General features: G+C 37.7%; 1 pseudogene; it reads right to left on the bottom strand.

The window, feature by feature from the left end:
• LOC140498613 (nucleoside diphosphate kinase 3 pseudogene) lies at positions 1-483 on the bottom strand (annotated as a pseudogene).
• Between the last annotated feature and the right edge of the window lie 16094 nt (positions 484-16577).

Raw genomic sequence — 16577 nt, 5'->3', positions numbered from 1 at the left:
CTACTGATACAGCCATCCATAGGAGCTGTCCTACCAGCAGAGCAATTCATTCCCACGGAACCAGAGGGCAATCTCACAGCACTCTCCTCTGAGGAACTGCTGTCAATGACATTTTTCTCAACTTGAATACAGAAATCTCCTCAGATGGTGCCCGGGAAGAGCCCACTGGGTTAGTTGCTTCTATGAGGGCCTGAGAAGAGCACGCCACATCCAGGCCCTGCCACATCATGGCAACCAAGGACCCGAGTTCATGTTCTTGAGCAGGTGACTGTAGAAACACCGGTCCTGAAGCGCAGACCTCAGGAGGCCCTTGGAGACCTGCATCAGCATCAGCCCCATCAGTGTGAAGCCCATCTTCCCCAGTGCTGGATGATCTCACCCATTAGGTACTGTTGGAAGCCATCGGGCTTGATGGCCAGGAAAGTCCTCTCTTTCAGACTGAGAGAAGATGTTGGTAAAGATGGTCAGCATCAGTCAGATCATGTTGGCAGCAGCAGCTGCATGGGTTGCAGTGGTGGGAGCTGTGGCAGACATAAGCGTGGGGTGGGGGGGAAAAGAAGAGGAAGAGTCCCCTCTTCCAGAACATTTTTTAATATGATAATATATAATAGCTTTGTATATATCCAGAAACTGCCTGTTAATATCCTTTGACCATTTATCAATTGGGGAATGACTCATATTCTTATCCATTTGACACAGTTCTTTATATATTTGAGATATGAGACCTTTATCTCAGAAACTGTTTCTCCTCAACCCCAATTTTTCTATCTATGTATGCTCTTTTAAACTACCCTAGTAATAATAACACTTAAGAGTTACATATGTTTTTCCCTATAAGAAGTAAACAGTTTGTGTGTGTGTGTGTGTGTGTGTGTGTATGTGTGTGTGTATAATCCCTTATAATTTGTCTTTCAGGTTTACCTTCTTATGTTTCTCCTGATTCTTGTAGGTCAAAATTTCTGTTTAGATCTGGTCTTTTTCTCAAGAATACCTGAAAGTCCTTTAATTCATTAAACATCCAATTTTCCTAGCAAGATTACACTGTTTTGCTAGGTAAATTATTCTTGTTTGCAAACACAGTTTCTTTGTTCTTAAGAATATCATGTTCCATGCCCTCTGATCTTTTAATGTAGAAGCTGCTAAATTTTATGTTATCCTGACTGTAACTCCACAATATTAAATTGTTTCTTTCTAGTTGCTTTTAATATTTTCTCCTTGACCTGGGAGCTTTGAAACTTAGCTGTAATATTTTTGTGAGTTTTCATCTTGGGATCTCTTTCAGGTGGTGGGTGATTGGTGGATATTTTCAATTTCTATTTTACCTTCTGGTTCTAAAACTTTAGGGCAATTTTCCTTAATAATTTCTTGAAGTGTCTAGACATTTTTATTATCATAACTTTCATCTAGTCCCAACAATTCTTAAATTATTGTGTCTCTCTGTTTTCCATGTTAGTTGATTTTGTAACGAGATATTTCATATTCTGTTTTTTCATTCTTTTGATTTTGTTTTATATTTCTTGGTGCCTTATGAAGTCATTAGCTTCCCCTTGCCCAGTTCTAATTTTTCAAGGAGTGATTTTCTTGTAAGTTTTTGGATTTCCTTTTCCCATTGGTTGACTTTCTTTTCTTGCTTTTTGTAACCATCATTTACTTTTTCCCCTACTTTTCTCTCAACTTCTCTTATTTGATTTTACAGTCCTTTTTAAGCTCTTTCTTTTTGAAACTCTTGCTGAATTTGTGACTATTTTACATTTTTCTTTGAAGCTGATCATCTCTATCCCCGTAGTAGCTATCTATGGTTGGGCCTTTGTTTTTTCTTGGCTGCTTATTTCTTGGCTGTTAACTTCTTGGCTGTTAACTTTATGTTAGAGTCCTGAGATGTGAGGGAATTATTTTCCTTCAGGTTTTTCGTGCTGTTGTTTTCTGAGATGTATCTGGTGGCCTGACTCAGGTATTTCTCTCTGCCCCTGAGCCTCAACCAGGGCTCCCAGCAAGGCTTGTCACCATAGACACTTTTACTACCTGCAGTCCTTTCCATGGCTGCAAGCTTCAGCTCACCTTTCTGCCCTGGAACCAAAACCAGGGACTGTACTCTCCTTTGAGTGACCACAGCCAGCAGAGCCCCTCTGCAGTCACACTTAGCAGTATGTACTTGTTCCTCTTTGACCACAGCCACATCTGATCAGCACACCTGGGCCCCTTCTCCAATACCAGTCAGCAGAGGGCCCTGTAATCTCCCCCTGATCCTGACCCCCCACACTTTCTGGGGTGGGGGGTGTAGTTCCTGAAGCTGCCCCCACAGTTGCCCCCAGGACGTGTTGTTTGTTGATGATGGTATCTGACTGGAGGTATGTGCACTTCAATCAGTCCAGACCATCGCTCTGGGAGGACAGGTCTTTTCTCACATTCTCCCAAGTTGTCTTATGCTGGACGACTGCTTTACCCCAACTTTAAATTATTTCTGTTGCTCTAAAATTCACTTTGAGGCATTTTTAAAAATTATTCATGGGGAAATTGGGGAGAGTCAAGTAATTCCCTGCCTTGTACTACCATCTTCCTTGAATCCCTCTAACTATTAAGGACTTCTGAGAGGTGGAGGTAAGGAAGGAATGCATTTGTAATATCATTGTGTCTTTTTTATTTGAATTTGTGATTTCATCAATATCAAGAACTCCTGGTGTTGAAATTCTCTCCATTAATGCCAACTGGGCTCTTTGGTCACACAATTAGTATATGTCAGAGGTAGGACTCTATCTCAGGTCTTCTTGATGGCCAGATTGATCCTCTATCCATTACACTAGGCTGTCTTTCTACAGAAATTTAGGATATAGCTGTTGGCAAGCATTTCTTTCTTTTCTGGAGGTAATTAAGATTAAGTGACTTATTTAAGGTAAAGTGTCTGAGGCTGGATTTGAACTCAGACCTTCCCGACTCTAAGGCCAATCCTCTATCCATTGAGCCATCTAGTTGCCCCTGGCATACATTTCTTATGCTCCCGCTAGACAGTAGGTTCTTTCAAAGTAGTTCTCTCAGTTCATCTTTGTGTCTATAGCACCTAGCTTTGTCCTTTGCTTTCAGCAGGCATTGTTTTGTATTGAGTTTCCATTTGTTGTGTTGGGTTTACCAGCTCTATAGTATTCAGAATGCAGGAGTGTAAAGAAGGAGCTAAGAGAAATTGGAGTTTACATCCTAGTTCTGGCACTTACTAAATGTGTAACCGTTGTCAAGTGACTTAATCTCTGCTCCATCTGTAAAATGAGGAAAATAATATTTGTGCTTCTACTTAAGCAGCAGGCTGTTGGCAGGAAAGTATTTTGTAAAAATTTAAAGTGCCCTATAGGAAAGTCATTATTTTAACTGCTTAAAAATGAAAGAAAAACACCCCAAGCTTTCCATCATTCTTCAAGTTCATTGAAAACAACTAAAGGAGTAACCCCTTTGAAGACTGATAATGGGAGAGATTCATGGGAAAAAATTTTGTTCTTTCCAGTAAAAATTAATCATGAAAAATATTCATCAAGAAAAATATTCAGAAAAATATTCCTTTGTAATCGCAAAAAAATGGAAATGCCCTCTGTCCAATAACTGGAATATAATTGAATAAACTATGGCATATTATCATAATAGAATATTATGGTACCATGAAAAATGACAAATAGGAAACATACAAGAAAATATGGAAAGACCTGTAGGTGCTGATATAAAATGCAATCAGCAGAACCAAAAATGTATATATGTTAACTACAAACATATATGCATATGTCATATATCTATATTTATAGCTTATTGATCTATCTAGAAAGAAGGAAGAAAAACAGGCTGAATTTTGGAGAGGCCTATAAGGGAGAGGGAACAAAAGGGTCTTTCCTCCTGCCCCATTCCCCATTTCTTTTTCTATCATGCTAAAAGATGGGGTGAGGTATGATGAGGTTAGGAATGAGATTTTCCCTCTGGCTTTAGGTGCTGATTTGTTTTTGTTAATGGTTATTATATGGATAGGGATGGAGCTGTGACGTTATTGATCTAGGGCAGGGATGGACTTCAAGGCCACCTGTGACCCTTTGAACCCAAACTTCATAATGAGGAGTTGGACATGACTGGAAATGAATGAATGAATGACAACAAAACACAGGACAAAGGCAAAAGTTCATTTGACAACAAGAGAAGATTCAGTTATTTAAATACTATAAAAGTTTGCTGGGAGTCTGATGCTTATTCCATTTTAGAACACAAAGCTGTTTACAGGACCACTATTAGGCAGTTTACTTTTCACCTGGGCTCAACATTATTTAAACAGCTCCTACTACATGTCTTCTGGTAAAGCATCAGAGCTCAAAACAATTTCTTATCAGTCGTCATCCTTTTAGAAAGAGACAGAAGCTTCCCTTGCCACCAATCCAATCCAAGCCAATGAAACCCAAGGCCTCCAGATCTCTCCAGCTCACAAGGTCAGCTCCAAGCCTGGGTACATTCATCTTGAGGATGATTCTTGGTCTCATATTCAGGAAAAGGAAGAAGAAAAGGAGGAGAAAGAGAAGCCACCCAGGTTTAGGTTACTCTAAGCAGAAAATGTGCTTCAGCTGCCATATGCTTGAGGCCACCTGGGGCCAATCCAACTCCACCTATCTCTCAGGACACAGTTCAAAACAGTCTTTCCAAATGAGCAACTAATCCTTTCTGTATATTCACTGAGTCACCAGTTACTTCCCGACAGCCAATAAAGGGTTTATCATTATATCAGAGTATAAACCCCTCAGCAATGAATCACACGTAGCCAGAAGTAGGCCCCTCAGAGTTTCCACTCAGTTGCCAGAATCAGGAATGGCAACCCTGAGTATGCTCCTTGGATGACAGGGGAAAGGTGAGGATTAGCCTGTGCTACTTTGGGTTCATTGCAACAAATATACATGCCCAAGGTGACTGACTACTTTGTAGGGGACAAGTCTTGTTTGAATGTATACATTCTACTGTGTTCTGTAAAATGGAGTTAACAGTAGTACTGAAGCAGTACCTAATTCTCACAGTTGTTTTAAGGTTCAAATGAGATGATGAACATGAATTGCTTTGTAAACTTTAAAACATTACATAAACATTACCTATTATGTCTACTAAAAAATAGTTGCCTTAATTTGTAATCATCACTTCCTCAGTTCTCCCCCAGCTACTGTCAAGCTTTTAAACTCTGGTTCAGGTTCAATCTATTTTGATTATGATCAAAGGTCCTAAATCCCACTATATTTTCTCCATAAAGATCCTAATCTGTGTGTTTTTAACCCAACCCTAACTTTTTAAAAAACATATTTTGCTAACTGTATTTCAGTGTAATTAGTTTCCTTTGTAACCCTATGGGCTGGATTGGGTTTTTTCCTTTTTTGTTTTTTCATTTAAAAAATTATTCTGAGAGGGGGGTCTGGGCTTCATCAGACTGATAAATAGGTCCATGACACACAAAAAGATGAGAGTCCTTGTTTATCTCAACAAGCTCAGTAAATAGGCATCTATTATATTTACACAAAATAAATGCAGTCTGGTTTTATGGACCTTCAGAGGTTTCAGATAATACTTTACACATATCCTTTAAATTAGTAAAACATCTTTTAAATGGGTGTCAACTTTTGTGCTCTGATTTCAGGGTTGTTATCGTGGGCTCCCTTCAATTCTGACCCCAGACCTCGCTGAGACTATTTGAAGATCTATCACAGCAGATCAAGAGACTTGGGCTGTATCTGTCTCTGCTGCCAACTAACTTTATGACCTTGGGTAATGTAGCCTTGGTCTACCTGCCTCTATTTTTCTTTTTTCTTTTTGTTCCCTCTTTTCCTTCTCCCTCCTTTCTCCTCATAAGAACAGAAAAAGGATAAATAAGATAATCAGCCAGATTTTCTAAGTGCATAAATGACTCCTTGGGACTAATTTACATTGCATTAACTCCTTCAGGCCACTGGGGTGCCGTTTTGTAAATTGCTGTACTCCTGCAGCGTACAAAATGGTACCCTGGTGACTTGAAAGAGTTAACTCCTCCCCTCCAAATGATTAACCTACTCCTGGGGCATAATTTGGCAGACCATATGTGAAGTGCTTGGAGTTCTTTGGAAGAAAGTAGGCTATAGAAATTCAAATAATTAGCATTGTATTCAACACATTTGAAGACTTGCTTTAAGAGGTCTGTCAGGACATTTTCTCATAACAGTTTTGGGAGGTAGGTCATTATTATCCTTCTCATTCCAAAGTCAAACAATAGACAACTAAGAAAATGGTCAGGAACATAACCAAAATGAGCCTGGGGAGTGTCATATTTGTAGAATGACTTCAATACCTGTAAGTAAGGGGTCATAAAAAAGTGTATGGGGCAATGGAGGGCAGGTTTGTCAGGAATCAGCCTGCTATTATAAAGTATGTATGTAGCATACCTCCTAATCTTCCAATCATGGAGGAAAAGGACAAGACAATCAAGTGTATGTTAAGAGTCACACAAAAAAAGAAAGACCCTACCAGCTACCTTCTTTACCTCCTTCCAAAGATGAAAGTACAAAGGAGCTTATCTCCTGTTGGTTAGAGGAAAAGAGAAAAGAATCTGAAGACTTATTTTTACAATTGCCATAAAAGACAAGAGGGTTGGGTTTGGGTTTTTGTGGTTGTTTTACATTTTGGCTCAGGACCCTGAAATATCTAGGTCCATCATTTTTTTTTTTTTTGATTCTTGACATGAAAGAGTCCAGATGCTACTAGCCAAGAAATAAAAATTGTAATGGAAAGAGTGTTGGACCTACAAGTTGAACCATATGGGTTCACTTATTAGCTCTATCACCCTGGGCAACTTACTTTACTTTTCTGATTTCCTTTCTCTCCTCTATTTGTCATCTTTAAGATGAGGTAATTAGACTTGCCCTATCTACTTCATTGGCTTGTGGTGAGGAAAGCATTTTGCAGACATTAAATGAGTCATTATTTTTCTTGTGGTGATCATTTTTCATGGCTACCATCTTCCTTTGACTGTCATTTAGGAGGAAGGCAATATATTCTATTTATTATACCATATTCCCTATTTGTTCAAGGTCATTGGGTAAGTCACTTGGCCACCCTGAGCTTCAGTTTCCTCATTTGTAAAAAGAAGGGTTTTAGACTAGCTGGTCTCTGAGGTCCCTTCTAGCTCTGACTTTGTCATTCTTTAAGCCTGTGGCTCAAGTATCCTGAGTCCCACTTAATTCTTTTATTTATTTGATTCACTATGTACCCTTATGGTCTCTACAATCACTTCTAGCTCTATAATTCTATAGATAATTATCATCATTATAATTCTTATACGATTGATATAATTATGAGAAATATTCATTAGATTGTAAGTTTTTCCTTTAGATTATAAGCTCCTTGAGGGCAGAGATTGTCTTTCTTTTTAAAGTATTTGTATCCCCGGTGGCACATAGTAGGTTCTTAATGTTTATTACCATTGGCTAATAAAGCTCCTTTGATTATCTGACTGTACTTTGAGTTATTGAATTATTTTTGTGCTAAGAAGTAACTGTACCTAAATGTGCTAGGTATGGCTCTCCTCCAAGATTTCTGAAAAGGGGAAGTTTCTCACAATCACGTCAACAAAAAAAAGGAAAGAAAATCAAATCATTAAATAAAATACCTGGTCTTTAATGAAGATTTGATGCAATCATTGGTGGTTCCCTGTTTTGACTGGCAAATGAAACAACATACATAAAGTTCTTTGAAGGCAGGAAAGAGCTATTTAAATGAGAGCTGTTATTATTGTTAGTATCATGATTATTTTTGATTGTTATCATGAATATAATAAGAAACAGAGTGATGTAATGGATAGAGAAATTACCTCAAAGACTGAAAAACCTGACATACTGCTATGTAACCCTGGACAAGTCTCTTAACCTCTTAGTGTTGTAGACACCTCTCTAAGATCATAAGTTACAGAAAAGTTACGAGACTCCATTTGGGATTTTCTTGGCAAAGATACTCGCATGGTTTGCCATTTCCATCTCCAGCTCATTTTATGGATGAGGAAACTGAGGCAAATGGGGTTAAATGATTTCCCAGGGTCAGACAGCTAGTAAATATCTGAGGTCAGATTTGAACTCAGGAAGATGAGTTTACACCTAGCACTTTATCCACTATGCTCCCTAGCTGTCCTGTGTTTAGCATTCCTAAATGTGAAGCTACAATGAGTAAAATTATCTTAAGTACCCTTAGGAGAGAGGAGGATGGGGTGGGGAATTTGATGAGTTAAACAGTTCAGTAATGAGGAGCCTAACTTCTATCATTAGAAAGGTGCTCTAGCAGGACTGAAATGGACCCAAGTTTGGGAACAGAACAGGGAGCGGGCACAGTTCCTTTTAGCCCCTGTGGTGATCCAGAAGTGATACCTCAGGATTAGACAGGCATTGCTTAAACTGTTCTTGTAGCTGCTTTTTGGGAATTGCCTTCAGAGCCCTCAACAAGCATTTTATAGTTTTTGAGAAGAATTTATTTAGTGGTTATAATGTATAGAACAGTCTGCACTAAAGCATGCAAGACAGGATGATGGAACAAAGTCATGCAAATTCACAAGCCCTTGTTTGTTTTTAGTGGCTCTGTATTTTAGAAAAATCCAGAAATAATTTGGTACCAACTCAGGCGAAGAAAGTGGGTGATTCCAATAGGTGAATTCATTTTGTGTACTTTTGGAGAGTTGATCAGAAATACTAATTACATGCGACAGTTCTCTTCCTACTTTCTATTGGGAGATACTGACTTAGCTTGTTTTAGTTGAGTAGTTGACTGATTGATTGATTAGTTAAGTGACCATGTAATAATATAAAAGAAATACCTTAAAAACCAATCAGTATCCAAGATGTGTCTCCTGGTTGGCTGAGACTGAGTCTGAGAACACAGAATAAATTAATGAGTTTTATCCAGTGCATTAGAAATCAGCGTGGAGGTATGTTCTAGGAAAAGATCTTTTTCTGCTGGGACTGCTAAGGGAGCTGGTGGTTCCAGAGGTGAAAGAATCATGGGCAAACCCAAGCACTGGAGAAATGTAACTGGATAGAATAAGGTCAAGTGCCATCCAGTTAAGAACTGGTTAATTTTCTTTGATGTGTTTTCCAAATTATTCCCAATTCTTTACCCTCTTTTAGTAGTTCTGAATTTGTATTTCTTTCTCTAACCCATCCTTCCTTTCCTTTCCTTTCCTTTCCTTTCCTTTCCTTTCCTTTCCTTTCCTTTCCTTTCCTTTCCTTTCCTTTCCTTTCCTTTCCTTTCCTTTCCTTTCCTTTCCTTTCCTTTCCTTCCTTCCTTTCCAAATAAACCTTAGAAAATCCTTCAGGTATAGAATAACAACAGTGAGAAGGGGAAGACAGAGCAAATGCAAGAAATAGTCATTCATTTCTGGGGGCAGAGGCAGGAACAGAGAAAGTAGAATTAGGGATTAGATAGTACAGATTTTTCAACCCAGGGAGCCAAGCAGACTCAGGAACTTGGAAGGGTCAGGAGACTCAGGGCCTTGAGGTAGGTGAGGTTCAGCGATGAGTGAAATATAGAAATGTGTGAAATATGCAAGTCTTGAGGCCCAAAGGCAAGATTTCTTGGACCCATTGCAAGGATGAGGGGGCTTCATTAGCTGACAGAGATCAACAAGTCCAAGGCCCCAAGGCTTGACTATTTCACAGTAAATAATTTGGGCAGAAGAATTTTTTGGTGTGATAATGGAATAATTTCTCTCCTCTAAGAAAACAACAAACATGATGAACACGGAGAAGCATTTGAAGATATATAAACTGATGCAAAGTGAAACAAACAGATTCACAAGGACTGCAACATTGTAAAGGCAAAGAACAACCACAAGATAGCAGAAAATGAATGTTTTAAAATTATAAAGAACAAAGTTGACCCTAAAGAACAGATATTAAAAGATATTTTACTCTGCCCTTTTATAGAAGTAGAAGAGGGACATTTAGATGTGGAACACTGCATATAAAATTAGTTTTGTTTTCAATGTATTCATTAGTTTTGCTGACTTTGTCTTCTCTTTTTCCTCTTTTTCTTTTCTTTCTTTTTTGAGAAATTCTTTGTTATAAGGGATAGCTCTCTTAGAGAGATGACAGGAGGGATATGAGGGAAATCTAGGTGGTATAAAAACAGAAGACATCAATAAAAATCTATTTACAAAAATAACTTTTGGATTGAAATTGGGTATAATGTCAAAGACGTAAACAAAGCTCTAATATAGGTCAACATTCCTAAAAGTACTATTTGTGGTAGCAAAGAACTGGAAACAAATCAGTTGCTTTATCAACTATGGAATGGATGAACAAATCATGTATTTGAATGTAATGGAATATAATTGTATGGAAAGAAATGATATGTATGAGGAATTCAGAGAAACATGAAAAGATTTCTATGAATTAATGTAGACAGCAAGATACACAGAACCAAAAGAAGAATATGTTCAGTGGCTACAGCAAGGTAAATGAAAAAACCTGATAAAAGGAAGTCAAGTTGAAAAAGAAGTGATGGTGCCAGAGAATAGACAATGAATGTACCTCTATGCTCTGTGTTTGTCAGACATGGTCACCGTATCATATGATTTTTAAAATTTAATTGTTTTTCATTGTTACAAGGGAGGAGTTCAGTCTGAAGGAGGGGTTCCCTCCATGACTGTGATGTAAAGACAAAAATCATTAATAAAATGTATTTTACAAATAAGAAAAAATAAATGGGAGTGTGATTATGAAATAGAGACTAATTTTCTGGAGATGGTTCCTAAACTAGTTTTGGAATTATTTTTTAAAAAAAACCCAAACCAAAAACAATAACAACAATAGATTCATCTTTGTTTATTAAGTAGAGACTCTGAAGGTAGCTACTTTGAAGGAAGTAGAATTAAGCTGGAGGTATATTGTAAATTTTAGGATGCCTATTATTCAGCGCGAGCACACACACACACACACACAAGTACTACCAATTTGTAATCCTAGGAGTTGGATAAATTAAATTGTCTTACTTTGCAATCCTATGTATTTTACTGTATGCAATTAGAAGCATTATTCTATGAAGGGCTACATAGGTTTCAACAAAAGGTACAATGACCCCCCTCCCCAAATTAAAAAATTCCTGTTTTATAGCCATATCTCATCTAATGTTTTCAATGAATGATCTATTTACCATGCAAACATGGCAGGTGAGAATGTGGTCTCCATTATAGAGCCTTGTAAATTACAAATATACATCAGAGAGAAAGAACATTTTCAACTATTTTTTCTGAGTTTATAGTTTTTGTACTTCCTTTCCTGTTCCATGATTATACTCTTTTTGACTTTAACAGAATTATTTTCTGGGGAACCTTTTTTTTTTCTTGTATGAATTCAATTCTTTTTGATTCAGGAACTGCCCTCCTCCCCCACCCCCCCTTTTTACTTAGTCTTTGAATGCCGCTGGAATTAGCACAGCTGTTTGTGTTTATTTCCTTACTTGTATACTCCTATCATAGGAGATGTCAGCATAGTGCTTGGAGCCTGATAATTATCTGTTATTGAGAGAACCAAGCACTGGGCTCTCCAGTTCACGTGGGGCCAGTAGTTTGTAAAACAAATGGAAGCGTTCATAGAATTCTGAAAAGAACCCCTGGCCTTGAAGAACTTTTGCCCTTATCTGAGGATAATAGTAGGGTAAGTACAATATTGTTTCAGAATTATTAAATGGACCTTTAAGGATTGCGCTTATTATTTCTGCTTTATGATTGTTACCAAGTTTTATGAAGTACAACAAAAGCATCTTAGTCTGTCCTGGAAGAAATTTAGCATTTTTTCTTTCAAGCTTTTAATTTTTTTTTGAAGTGGTTTATCCCAAACCACACAAAAAAATGGGAAAAATATATTTTCAGATGAATTTTTAATGAACTGCAAGTTCCCAGAACTCAGTTTTTTCCTAAAGATGCTTTTTTGTTGTTGTTGTCACTGACTTTTATTGCTTTGTCCTTTAAGAAATCTCTTCACTGTTCTTGACAGGATGAGACATTGGTTGTGTATATTGTGTCACAAAAATAGTAAGAATAGTTTTTGATGCATTGTAACTTGAAATTTTTAGCTGTCTGCAGGATTTTATTTCACTAACCTTGTAGTAGTAGTACATGGAATCTTTCCTATGTTACTTCTCAAGCTTATTTTTTAACCTAGATCAATACAATGGCAAAAATTGGTTTAGAAGAGAAAAATAATTGTGCAGGTGGACATGGAGTTTTAGGGTGTGTGTGTGTGTATGTGTGTGTGTGTGTGTGTGTGTGTGTGTGTGTGTGTGTTTAAAGGAATAGTTCATCAAGATGTTTCACACACAGGTGTGTTCTATTATTATGAGAAGAAGAATCCAGGTCAAAATGATTGCCTCCAATTAAGACCTTTTCTTACTGCCACCATTTGCATAGTGTGCTCTGTCACTGGGTCATATGTAAGTGAGGGAAGAAACTGTCAAGTAGAAGACAAAAGCCCTAGACCATCGTACCAAAGTAGAAAAGATGAAGCCTTGAATTCATCTCCATACCTGGCTCCTACTGTACATTTGAAGGGAGGCCCAAGGACTTGGGCAGTGGCAAGAAAGGTGAGGGAGAGAATTTTAGAGTTGGAAAGGATCTCATTGGCTGTCAGGTTCAACCCATACCTGAAAAGGAATTCTAGTGATATCTAATAAGAGGTCATATAGCCTCTCTTTGAAGACTTCCAATGATGGGGAACCAGGACCTCTCAAGGTGGCTTATTTCACTTAGAACCATTCTGATTGTGAGGAGGTTTTTCCCAGATGTCAAGCCTAATTTTGCCTCTTTGTTACTTATTCCCATTGCTTCTAAGTCTGCCTTCTCAGGCCATAAAGAACAAAGTAGCCCCTAAAATGAAAGGCATTTATTTAGCATGTTCCTCTTTGCTTTTCTCTCCTTCTGAAGCATTCACAGTTCTTTTGACCTATTGTCTTGTGACATGGCTTCCATCATCCCGGTTGCTCCCTCCTTTGGATATTTTTCAGGTTATTAATCTCCTTTCTAAATTATGGTGCTTAGAATGGAATACAAGATTCTATACATACATTTTATACACACACACGCACACAAATATACACTTATACACAGTATGCTCTCTCTCTCTCTCTCTCTCTCTCTCTCTCTCTCTCTCTCTCTCTCTCTCTCTCTCTCTCTCTCTCTCTCTCTCATATATCTATATCTATGTCCATAGTCTGACCCATACAGAGCCGCATTATGCCTTGAAACAGAGCACTGGACCAAGACAGTGAGGAGACCTAGCTTCTAGGTCCAGGCCCACCTAACTGACCAGGTAATTTTAGACAAGTCTCTGAGTTTTGGTTTCTTCAGTTGTAAAAGGGGAATACACTAATTTCTCCTATTTCACAGGATTATCGTGAGGATTAAGTGAGAATATAAGTGAAGGTATTTTGAAAAATATAAATATTCATAGTAGTTATTAATTATCAGGTACCTAAAGCCCTTGTGAGAACTTGGGAGCTTGAGTCCCTCGTTACTTCTCCCGTATCAGCGTGGGCTTTTGTGGATAAGAAATTTTTCAGATCATGGCTGGGGCCCCCAACCATGGGATGTTTTCTTTTCATATAGCCAAAGAAATTGATAACAAAAAAATTTTAGATGTAAAATCAGAGTAAATAACTAGAAAGTCAATAGAATTAGAAATCAATGAACTCATTCTCTGTTTTTGTGCATAAATGAATGTATCCCCTTAAAGGTACCAGGAAGATTACAGTCTAAGCCTATTTTAATGGACAGTAGTCTGATCCCCCCAGCATGCTGGAGAAGGGACATATTGGCTTCAGAAAACATAGCTCAGTGTGTTCTTAAAAAAGCTTAACATCTAGTACTGTCATGGTAGAGTTCCATTAATGTCTCTAAGGGCAGACGTTTTGGGACAGGTTCACTGAAGCCTCTTGGCTTGGCTCCAGAGTCATCATCAGAATTCTGCTTGAAGTCCGGGGTTCAGAAATCCATGACTATACTGCCACATTCCTTTCTTTTTGTCTCCCAGCTTCAAGGACAACCATACGTATTCCAGAAGACTCTCCCACCAATCAGAATCCTTACCTGATATGGTCACTGATCTTCAACCGGATATGCAACCTTCTGGGAAATTTGGTCTAATGAATTTCTCTCAGTGCTTTCTTCATTACCAGCACATGGGAAATGAAGTTCTGTGTATTTTTCTCCTTTCTACTGCATCCTTCTCTGATACAGTTAGGTGGTTCAGAGGAAAGAGCACTGGGCCTGGGGTCATGAAAAGTCAGACACAACTAAAATGATTGAACCATGATGAAACCTAGTCAAACTGGGAACATAGGTACATTTGAAAGCAAGCATTATAAAGAGCTATTTATTTGCATATAGCCTAGTCATAGGCAATTATTCCAATGACAAAGACCACATGCCGGTACCATATTAAAGCTACAAGCAGTCTAGATGTAGAAGGCCTAAGCAGATGTCTAACAAATAGTACATAGAGCAAAGCTGTTCATTAAAGAGTAAAAACATAGGCCGCACATAATACATTCCACATAGCATCACATATCCAGAATATATGTAGATGATCAAATATAGAGACCACAAATAGTATTTAGAGAGTCCATGTGGCATTGTGGATAAAGAACTGTGCTCAGAGCTGGGAAGACCTGAGTTCAAGTCCTTCCTCTGACACCTATTGGCTATGTGACCCTTTGTAAATGACTTAAACTTTTGATATAGGCAAGTGTCTAAAATGATGAGCTGCATAGAAGATGATAACCTATATTAGGAGAGGGAGTTTCCTCACCCCTATGCCAATAAAATCAAAGGTTCAGTCCCTGTCTTATATGCAGTGTACACACTGTATCGGTAGACGTCATTGATTACTTGTAGTAATCTCCCCCATTCCCCTTGGGGCATCATGTGTATCAGCCTAGTGTTCTGGGTGATGGATGTGACTTCAGTGAACCACTTCATGATTTAAGTCACCACTTTATGAATCTCTACCTGCAGAAATAGCCATTCTATCGGATAGATTAAGCCCCTGGGGGCTGGATTCATTTATTGCTTATTCAGAAATGAAATTGCTACTATGCTCTCCCCGCTTTTAGGCATGGTTTCTTCTTCAAGAGAATAAACGCTTGTGTTAAGTAGAACATATTCTAACCATTTTGCTTTCATGATGTGTTAGTTTTCTATATATAATATCTACTTCCAACTTTTTAACTTGTCTGCTAAAAGCTGAAATTTTATTTTTTCTCCTCTGTAGTTTGTGCATGAAGGCTCACTATGCCTTCCTTATCTCTCTCAACCCCAATTCTGAGCTAATGGTAACTTCTTCAAAATTGTCCTTAGGCTGAACCTTAATTTCCTCATCTGTAAAATGAGAGGGCTGGATTAGAGGTCCACAAATATCCTCTGAAGTCTCTTATAACTCAAGATCTATAATCTTATGATCCTATGGCTAATTGGGAGAGATTGCCAAGTATGTGACTCTCATCTAGATGTCAACCACACCCATGTTTACGAGTGGTTAGGATGTTCAACGTGTCCCAAGGTCATTTCCCATAAGACTTATCATAAGTCCAGAAAGACAATCCATGAGGCTCAGTGGCTTCTGTACCCTGTCTAATGATCAATGCCCTACAACTTTCAAGACCTGAAAGAAGAGCAAAATTTTGCTGATAACCATGTCAAAGCAAGACCTTTTCTCTTCCAGATGAATTTCCACTTACAGCCGTTATGGAGATGATGTGCTGATTAGGATTGTTCAACCACACTAGTTGCCACTCGCCCTACTGGTTGCTCAGATAGGTTTCTGGGTCCAAATGTTCCCTCTTAATTTCTGAGAATTGGAATAAATAAATCTGTTCTTTATCCTTTCTGCTACCTCTGAGCCCCCATCTAGAAACAGTGCTTCTGGCAAAACAACTCAACATTTGCTCTATCATCTCTTCCTCTACTATGGGACTAACTATATATAAGTATCAAAGACTTTTTCTGCATCTATTGATATAATCATGTAAATATTGTTTTAGTATTAATATGATATATACTTGCTTTTGTTATTAATATGATAGAATATATTTACAGTTTTCCTAATGATAAACAATCTTGACACTTTTAGTATAAATACAACTAGACATAACAAATAACTTCTTGAATATATTTATTTAGTTTATTTGCTGATAGTTTATTAAATATTTTTGCTTCAATATTTATTCATAATAGTGGCCTACCCTTTTTTTCTCTGCACTATTTCTCTCTTGTTTGGTTGTAAGGAACATTTTTTTTGATAGCTGTAGTTTAGGTGTCCTTTTTTTATTTCTATAAAATATGTAATATAGCAGCTGAGTTCTTTCTATATACTTCATAGAATTTTTTTGTGAATTCATTGGAGTTCAGGGCTTTATTTTGGGAGTAATTTGTAGCTTTTATTTTTTTGTTTCTGAAATGGTATCATTTAAATAGTTTTTTCTTTTGTTAGCATATAACTAGATACATCAACCTCTGACCATTTTATTTCTTCTTCATTTGATGTGAAGTCTGGTTATTATTTTATATTCTGACAATT

Source organism: Notamacropus eugenii, chromosome 4 (genome assembly GCF_028372415.1).
Source record: "Notamacropus eugenii isolate mMacEug1 chromosome 4, mMacEug1.pri_v2, whole genome shotgun sequence".
Classification (NCBI taxonomy): domain Eukaryota; kingdom Metazoa; phylum Chordata; class Mammalia; order Diprotodontia; family Macropodidae; genus Notamacropus; species Notamacropus eugenii.
Note: the sequence above shows the minus strand (reverse complement) of the source record. Positions and strands in the feature narration are given on the sequence as shown.